The sequence below is a fragment of the Rosa chinensis genome, chromosome 6 (genome assembly GCF_002994745.2).
Source record: "Rosa chinensis cultivar Old Blush chromosome 6, RchiOBHm-V2, whole genome shotgun sequence".
NCBI classification, from domain to species: Eukaryota; Viridiplantae; Streptophyta; class Magnoliopsida; order Rosales; family Rosaceae; genus Rosa; species Rosa chinensis.
Genome location: NC_037093.1, coordinates 1532917 through 1542932, shown reverse-complemented (window position 1 = coordinate 1542932; position 10016 = coordinate 1532917).

Here is a 10016-nt window from a genome sequence, read left to right as displayed (position 1 = left end):
TAGCAGCCAATACACCCAAGCAGATACTGATCAAGTGCGAAATGAGTGGGAGAAGTTTGTTGTCAACACATATGTGCATGAGCCGTGAAGTAGCGCGCTTGTTGCTGGTCCATTTTTGCTAAGGAAAGCATCTTTCTTTGTGCTTCTCTGCTGGTACATTGTCATGCACCATGTGTTGCATGTTTTGGAACAATGGATATATATGTATCAGCTTTTTGATGTCCCAAGTAGATGGGCATGCACTAGAATGTTTTTCTTGTGTAAAATGTTGGTTTCAATGATTGGGAAATGTATCCCTTTTGCTTTTGAAGTTTAAAGTAATGGTTATATGAACCATTTGATGGTTTGCAATGTTTGTATTTGATAGGGTACTGTTCATTTCGTAAATAGACCAAATGAATGCACAATCTAATTCAGGAATGGGATGTTCAAATGATCACATTGTAATCAATTATATCACACATCGGTTTTTAACGAATCAGTGTCTTTTGATTTATACTCAGACAACAGAATTAATTGAACTCTGTTGTCTTAAAAGCTAATCACACAACAGAACCAATTGAACTCTGTTGTCCTAAAGTTAATCACACAATAGATATAGTCCAAAAACTGAAGTTTGAAAATCAATCAGACAACAGACAAAATAAAAAAATGTTGTCTGATACGCTTAACATACAACAGCTAAAAACTGGCAATGTTGTCTGAAGACAGCGCCTCAACTGCTGCGCAGTTGCGCTTCGCATCTGCCGAGCTATCACACAACAGTTATAACACATACCTGTTGTCTGTGTGTTTATCACACAACTGTGTTCCACCGTTGTCTGATTTTTCATCAGACAACGGCTCACTCTACAACGGTGGGACTCCAAATCCCACATCGGTTTTCTGCCGTTGTCTGATGCGATTTTTGGCGTAGTGCATTGTGGGTACTACCACTACTTTCTTGTCTGTCTATGTCCTTAAATGACAGCGGAAGGGTGTGTAATGGCCTATTCTGGCTTGTGATGAATATACTATTTCACCCCGTGGGCTTGATTCAAAAAAAAAATTATGGCTACGCCAATATTGAATTATAGCCTAGACTAAGAGCATAGATGAATGTCACTATGTGAATAAGCACTGATAAAAGTAACCAGACTATATAGGGTAGCAATCCAAAGACAATGCTCCCGACATTATTCTTAAAGAACTAAAGAAACTAAGCTAGATTGGGGAGGACCCCAACTTATCATCATAGAGCCTAAGCCCAACATCACATGCCCATGGCCTAAGCCTAGTCACACAAAACCCAGAAGACCAAGTAGGAACCGTAGTTTCTGTGCCGTCAGCCATAGCACCTGCACCACAATCGACAGTAGCCTGGAATCATCGTCAACCAACCACGGTGCCATCATGATCCAGCCACCATTTACAACAACAATGACCACCTTTGAACAATACCTAGGCTTGTCCCTCCTTAGGTCCGCATCCACCAGCTGATAGAAGTCTTTATCAAGCCGCCCTTACCTGGACCAATGCTAGATCTTCTGCAACCGCCCAAAGGTTGCTACCGCAGCATCATACCACCTGCGTTGTACTAGCAACCGAGCAGCCCTCCACCTACAGAATAAGAGGAGGACAGATTGACTGCATCATTCAAAGTGACATCCCGGCCGCTGCAGCCAACATCATCGATCACTCTGTCTAGAATCGTCACCAGCAATAAGACCACATGCCATCCCAACAACAGAAAATTCAGATCCGTACCCTCCATAGCTAAATCCAAGAAGCCCAACACAAAGACCAGTGACAACAAGAAGCTAGAGCACCCTGTTTGCAGAGCACGATCATAGCCACCTCTCACGAATGAATCGGGGTTGATCCAATGAGAAATCAAGGCTGAGCCTAGGCAAAAACCTAGGTGGCGACATGAACCAAAGGAAAGATACGAGAGCTCAAACATTCTCAACATGACTTCATTAGTTAATTACGCTAATGAGTTTCAATTTAATGAGAATCCAAATTTTCGAGTTTGTTGTAAGTATAAATTTGAAATTTTCTTTTTTGTATTGAAAAACTTTCTTTAAAATAGAAAAAGGTTTATGAAATTGTTAGAACAAAATAACGTGTAGCTGAATCCTTTTCATCTTTAGTTCTCTCTCAAAATTTCATTTCCCCAACATATTTTTTCCTCTGTTCTCTCTCCTAAAAACCCTAAATCGGGTTCCGTTTCTTCCTTCATCCCTCTTGTCTGATAGCCCACCTTCATCGACGTCGGTCTCTGACCATTTTGGCTCATCCCAAGTGCAACCAAACAGATACCTTTTACCTTTTGGTGTGTTGTGAGGTTTGGCAATTCGATGAAGGGTGGTTTGACATAGGCTTTGTCGGGTCATCGTTCGAGGGTTGATCGCTGTCGATCACTTCTTGTGTTGCGTACTTGCTAGTGGTAGAAGTTGTGGTTGTCGGTGTGGGCTTGTACAACAGCTCTCTCTAGGTTCAGCTGGAGAGACTTGGAGATCTGATTTGGGTAGAGTTGTTGCACATTCAGTTCTAAATCGGGTCTAGTAGGCCTGGTAGTCTGATGGAGTACTTGAATTTTAGTGCATTTTTGCACTGGCGACATATTATAGTTCCTTTCTATGTGGGTGGCTGAAGGTTGGGCTAGGCTTTTGCCATCAGGCCCTTTCATGTGGGCTCAGGTTTTTCTAGTTTTAGTTGTATTTGCGATTTTTTATGGTTTCCTTTTCTCCAGTGGTGACAGGTCAGAGGTGTTACAACGTTGTGTTTATTTTTTATTTTGCACGGTTAATTAGTGGGGTATTTCCCTTCGCGATCAGCATTACTTTAGTCGTGTTTTGTGTACTTGAGCTCCTTCCATGGGGGGCTTTGGAGTATATGTTACTAGTTAGAGGATTATTTTCAGACCGTGTTTGGCTTCTTCTAATGTTTGCTTTTATGTTTAATGAAAATGTTCTCGTTTCTCTTCAAAAAAAAAAAACAAAAACAAAAACAAAAAACGAGCATTTCTAATAAGGCACTAATGTGCCAGGCTTTGATATTTTTAGACTTAGGCTCACTGGTGTGGGATTAGGCTGAAATTTTAATTTTTTATTTTTACTTTTATTTTTGTTTTGTTAGGTTTCCTTCCTTTTAGGGAAGGATTTGGTTGACTCCCAGAATTGAGGAATGTCGCCAGGGTCCCCTACACTATCTTTGCTATTTTATTCCTTCCTAGGTAGTGTAGGGTGTATTGCTGGATGTGCTTTAGTTTTTTAGCTTAAAAATGTTGAATTGCTTATGTCAAGGCTCTATCAGACAGCTCATACGAGCGGGTCATTATGTGTAATGTCGTTGAACTTCAATATTACTTGGCTATTCATCATAGGAAAAAAAAAAAGGCATTAAGAGGCCTAAGCCATAGCTTGGTTTGTCGTAAACTTATTCGGCCCAATAAAGTTTCTCGTTAGGTTCGACCAACGTTAACTCAAGCTATATATTAAGAAAATAGTTAAACTCATAAGAGCTAGCTAAGGTCAATTCATATGTTAAAAGAGAATAATGCATTCAAAGATGTCATTACCAAATTATGAGAAATCAGCTTGAATGATATTTAAAGAAATTTTTGTTTCTTGTTTTTGAGAATGATATTTAAAGAATTTAAATCTCTTATTTGCATAATAGTACACCTATCAAGAAAATTTAACTTTCATATTTCAAGTTTGTAATTAATAGAATCTCAATAATTAACTCCGAGATTATGTCTTTCTTCATTTAGCACCCTATTTTTCACTATAAAAGGGACCATATGCATATTTGTTAGAGGTTTCTAGACCTAACACAAAATTTCAATATGATTCAACATTTTCAACATATCTATTGCATTTCAATATATCAACATTTTTACTGTATTTTTATCACTTATCCAACCTTATGCAGCATTGTAACATAGAGCTCGATCTATGAGAAAATTTCATATTTCATAAGATAGGTTACAGCTAGAAGAGAATTTGTTTTTTTTTTTGGGGGGGGGGGGGGGGGGTGGGTGGGGGGCGCTAAAGTTTACAAAAAATGATGGTTAATGGACACACTCTTTTATAGTTAAGGATGAAAATCTCTAGAGCTCATTGATGCACCACCATCCAATCACTTGCAATAAATGCTTCCTTCATGGACCTTCCAACTTCTTGAGTCTTTAAGTAACCACTGGCATAGAAATGTGTGAAATCACTATTAATTTTATGGGAGAACCAAAAAATTACATGGTCTAAAATATTCAACACATGCATGAAAATATTTTCTTTTACATTGGGTTAAAATCTTTTCCTTCCTACTATGTATTGGCAGCGCCCATCTTTTGCTAGCCAATTTGTTGAGCTGCAAAAGTTCTAGTTAGATATTGAGATGCATGAACGATGAAGACCAACAAGGGCCTCTAAATATGTTATATTGTTTTCACATATATAACCTATGGAATTAGCCTTAGCTAGTACCTTTGTGATCAGTGGCGGACGCTGAAACTTTTGGACGTGGGGGAAAAAAAAATTAACAACCACAAGATAAAACTTCGATGAATGAAACAAAACTTTAATCGGTATATTTTCTAGCAAATATAAATATCGATTTTCAATTAGTATATTTCTTTAAAATACAAAACATTTACATGCAGATCTTCTAATACAAATAAACATTGATAATATTTTGTTAGCAAATTAAATCTTTCATATCAGTAAAATACAAGAATGTATATTATTACAAGCCACAATGTGACATTAGGTTGCTTTCTATAACCAATGCTACAGTTCGATTTTATCTGAAGCTTTACATTAGGTTGACGAGCTCTTGAAAACTGTGCTCCTTGTCTTAATTTTCCTCAATAGATTACTATATGCATATTATTGTCCACTAACATCAATATACAAAATTGAAAAATAAAGAATGAATGAGAAGTGGGGTATAATTGTGGGGCAAAGCAATGAAATAATACTAAAATATGAGACTCAGCTTAACGAAAATAAAAACCCACTAGGGGCCACAAGCCCCACTCGCCTCTACATGCGTCCGCCCTTGTTTGTGATACACATGATATTGAGATGGTTCATTTTTCCTATCACTTGAATGTTTGAGGGAATGAGCTGCTACCTACTAGAATACAACCACCTAATTAAGACAAGAACAGATGGATCACCTAGAGCACAAGAAGCCATTCAAATATATATGTCTATCGTATATACATAGACAAATTAACTGAGAAAGTGGCATCTATCCTTAGTAGATAAAGTTGGTGTTGAGCAAAGTAATAGAATGAAAGTAACAACTCCAACCACAAAAGGAAAAATATGCAAGGAAATAAAGAGTAAAGGAAAAGAAACACCAGATATAACGTGGTTCGACAAGGTGCCTATGTCCATGGGCAGAAACAACATAAACTTCCACTATGAAATAATTGATGGGTATAAGAAATACACGACTTCAAAAATAATACTTGAAGGAAACTCTCTCACACTTGTTTTGCTACCTAACAAGTAACAACTACTACTCTCAACTTGGATGAAATGACTAGAATGAGCAAATGACCTCTCCTTATATTGGCCAAGGATGAAACCTCTAGATGACTTCATTAATGCTCCATTCATCCAACCACTTCAATAAATGCTCATTTATGAATCTTCCACATTCATCTTGATCCATGTACTCTAACATTATTTTAGAAGCAAGAGATGTTCTAGAAAGCCCTCAAAAATTACTTGTGGGAAACCAAAATATCATTCATGTATACACTTTGTAGTTTGGTTTGGATATTTAACGATTGGAAATGAGAACTTGCCAAAGTTACATCGATCCCGCAAAACATACCATACCAAAATGCTATCCAATGCCGAAGTTCTAGTTTCACTCTAATTAAAGAGAGCGTGGGAATACCACTCCTCTATTAAGATGGTTAACGAATACTGCTCTAACTAGATAGCAGATTAAAGAGTTGTCCTTTCAAAGTCTCCTTTTCTGCATTAGCTAGGTCAGAGTCTGAAGGATCAAGATGTAGCCTTTTTTTTTTTGCTTCGGTAGTGAATCACCTTTCATTCAAATGTGTCATTGTTGTAGCTCAGAAAAATCTTGACTATCCTTTGTTATACCCGTACATAATTTGATATAGTTGAAAGTATTGTTGCTACCCTATAGATGTAATGATATATTGCCAAACTACATTATATTTTTTTTTCTGGTGGTCGAAATTAATTCCTATTTGATTTTTGTGGTTTGTGTAGTTACTTGTGTTTATCATTTTAATCTAAATAATTTGGACGAACGGATGATCTTGATACTGTTGAGTCACAAATTACTTATGCAATTATGCCCCATAATTATGAAAATTTATTTGTCTTCCATGCTATTTTACCCTTTTTAATCCATTTCCTTTTATTTGTAGGAAACCTTGCATTGAGAATAAAATGACTATTTGAGGCTTGAAACGTGGAGATTTGAAGCTAGGGGAAGAAGACACGGAGATTGGAAAAAAAATTGTAAATTAACTTTTCAGGCGATTTTTCCTGCGACTTTTCCGGCGAGCCGCCACTCATGGAGGGTCTTTTCTCCAGCAAAGGAGGACCATGGTAGTGAGAATATCCCAACACTTGAAATTCAAATATCTCCCTACACCTTGTCCTTTTATCACCTTGCCAATTTGAGACCATTTGGGGGACAATGGTGTAAGAGCATCTCTTGCACACTTGGGGACCAAAGATGACACACCTAACTAATCAAAAAGAGACCAAAGACCAATTATTCGGAATTCTTGACTCCATTCAATCATCTTCATCCTATCCAAGATCCATTTTCTCTCTAGAGAAGACACTACCATTTCCACCACCAAAACCACCATCTTCACCTCTAAAACCTCTATTTCCACCACTACAACCTCCATTTCCTCCACCACTCAACACCACAACTCACCTTAGAGATCCCAAATTTCACTATTCTTACCAATATCAAGAGCTTGGAGCAAGGAGAAGGAGGTGACTACCCCCACATCATGTTCTTGGAGACCCATCTCCACCACCTCTTCCGGCATCATCAATAGTCACTCTTTACTCTCTATCTCTTTATGTATTTGATGTTTAATAGAATGTTGAAGCTTGTGTATCTAGCTATGTATGAGTAGTGAACTAGTTGGGGCTAGGGTTGAAAGCCCTAGCCAAACTTGCTTGGATTGATGCTTTTGTTTATAAATTGATGCAAATTCATGTTGTCATTCTCACATGCTAAGTCAATAGTTGAATGCATTACTTAGACCTAATCAATTTGAGTTATGTGTTTTCCATGACATGAAGTTTTTCCTAGAGATTGATTACCTTTAGGCAAAAAGGGAGCATGAAAGCACGTACACCATGTGTGCATGTGAGGGTAGTGAGCTAAAATCACCTAGAGATAGGATTGGTTTTCTTGCTTGGTTACCTAAACTCTAAGCTTTATGCATTTAGGGGAAAAGGATTAAGACCTATCCGGTAATTGAATTTGTCTCTAGGTAGTTAGCTCTAAACTTATCCGGTTAGAGTTAATAAAATGAAAGGGGTTTAAGCCTTAGTAGTCCTATCCGGATGCTAAGAGGGTAGTTGGACAATTAGCTTTGCATCATTCTTATTCAATTGCTTTAATACTTGCAAGGGAGGCAAAAGGTGAAACCCGATGCCCTAACTCCCATCCATTTGATAACATGCAACTTGTTTAGTTTAGCTTAGTTTATTTTACTTGCTTTCATTGTTTCAATTTGAATAGAAACCAATCTCAAAATCAAAATCAAATCTCTACACACCATCTTGCACATACTCACCATGAACTTTGGTTCACTTGTGAGCCTTTGTTTGTGATTGTATATTTGCATATTCTTCTAGTTTTTCCTTAGGTTTTCCCTAGCTAGGAAAGGATTTACCAATCCTCGTGGGTTCGACATCCTTACTTAATCCCCTATTCTATAACTTGTACCTCTTGCACTTGAGGGTGGCATCAATGCTAACAGATACGAATGTAATGAACCCAAATATATTAATTTGCTTTGGCTTAATTTCATGAATAAACCAACTGTGACAAGTTCTTTACTTTATTACTTGCATGTTTAAAAAAGAAATGCTATGAAGTTTAAAGACTAGTGATTACAAAAATTAAGATTTTTTGTATTTTGGGAGGGATCACAAACAAAAATCAATTTCAATTTAGTAAGCAAGTTGAACTACATATTCAGATATTCATTCCTACTCCATAAATCACTTGTCATGAAAAATTACATAAATGGTCCACTACAATTCTCAACTCCAACTAATTAAAATGAAACAACATATTAATTGTCAGAAGTGTGGAAGAATATTGTTCTTTGATCTCTCTAAATGATCCTCTTCATGATCACCTGGCCCCCGGCCAGATCAGTAGTAATAAGATCAAGAAAAGGTCTCTTCTCTGCAAGGAATCGTGAGACCCCCCATCGGATGATTGAAGTCAAACTGATCATCTTCGGTTCACTTAAGCAGGTCCTGGAATGAAGAGTGGTACAACAAAGATACTGGCACCACATACCTGATCGTCTTCCCAATCTTCTCTCCTACATAAACCCCAACATACCCTTTTGAGACTTCATGATCATAAGACTTATATTAACTCCGAGAATGTGCTTAACGTTTCGTATCAACGATGTTAACAAATGACAAGCCATATATGATTATCACTGAACTTGAATAGTACAGTGCCTGAACTGAAATGCTGAAAGAGATCAAGAATGATGGCTCTGATTTTTGTATGAGCCTAGAATTGCAGTTATATTTATAAGTTGCCTTCAGAAACTATGATCGAACTAGTATATATGGCTCATTAAAGGGCGCTGCCAGCCATTGGCACAGTCACACAGTACGTGCAACTGTATATGTACGTCTTGTATAGCTCTCAAGGCTAGCTAGCTGTGGTTTCACATATAATGAGTTGGACTTAGTGACGATGGATGGTTTTACTGAGTGTATATATCCATTATAAATGGGTCTAATTAACATGGTTAGTTAATTTAATTGCTTCCATATGTTTTCATCAGTGTCGTAATTACCAATGCTGACTCTGCATGATCCGCACTTACCTATTAGTGAATAATATATGTATGCTTCTAGAGAACGTCATACTGTATATATACATATACAGCTGAAAGCTGATACACGGATCGTTGATTTTTAAGTTTTACTTGACAACTTTGTTTGTGAAAGAGCAACAACCCCATCATGCACACTTCAACTCGAAGCCGCAAAAATATACTGTGATAATTAATTAAAATTACATAACCATCATATATCTTTCGTCAATTACATCGAGAGTTCTAGCTACTACTGGCTTTGGAGGGAGGGTGATGGTGTCCTATGCCCGCGCAGCTGCATAATATGCTTAGCATGCATGAAAAACCCACCTCTTACAGACAAATTCCGCCAATTTTCCTTCTCGATCATTTCTCACACTAGGAAGTAGTATGCAAAAGAAAGCCGATCGAGTTCAGTAATATATTACTGACAATATATGTTTATGAGCTTTTTGACAATAAATATTACTGACAATATATGTTTATGAGCTTTTTGACAATAAATATTACTGACAAAAAAAGTACTTGGCCGTTTATGTTTATGAAATCTTGAGTTTTTGACAATATATAAGCATATGATGTAATTTTGAGAATTACTAGCTTGCACTTTTTGACATAATCCGAATGGGGCGTCTAGCTCATTCCGAGCTTCTTCTTCTTCTTTTTTCAAGTTTTTCTTTATCTCTCTTCAAACAATTCATAAATTTTTTATTGAGGAACAACGAAATTTTTATTGAGAAAAAACTAAATTTTAGATGTGATTTTTGGACTTTGCTTATTGACCCATAATATTTTTTATTGAGGGTCAATAAACTTTTTGTATTGAGGGCCTATAAAAGTTTCGGTGAGATCTTCAATGACCTCTAGCGATAGGAGATCTCTCCGATGACCTCCGGTGATCACTCTCTATATGTGACAAAAAAAAGCTCTTTGG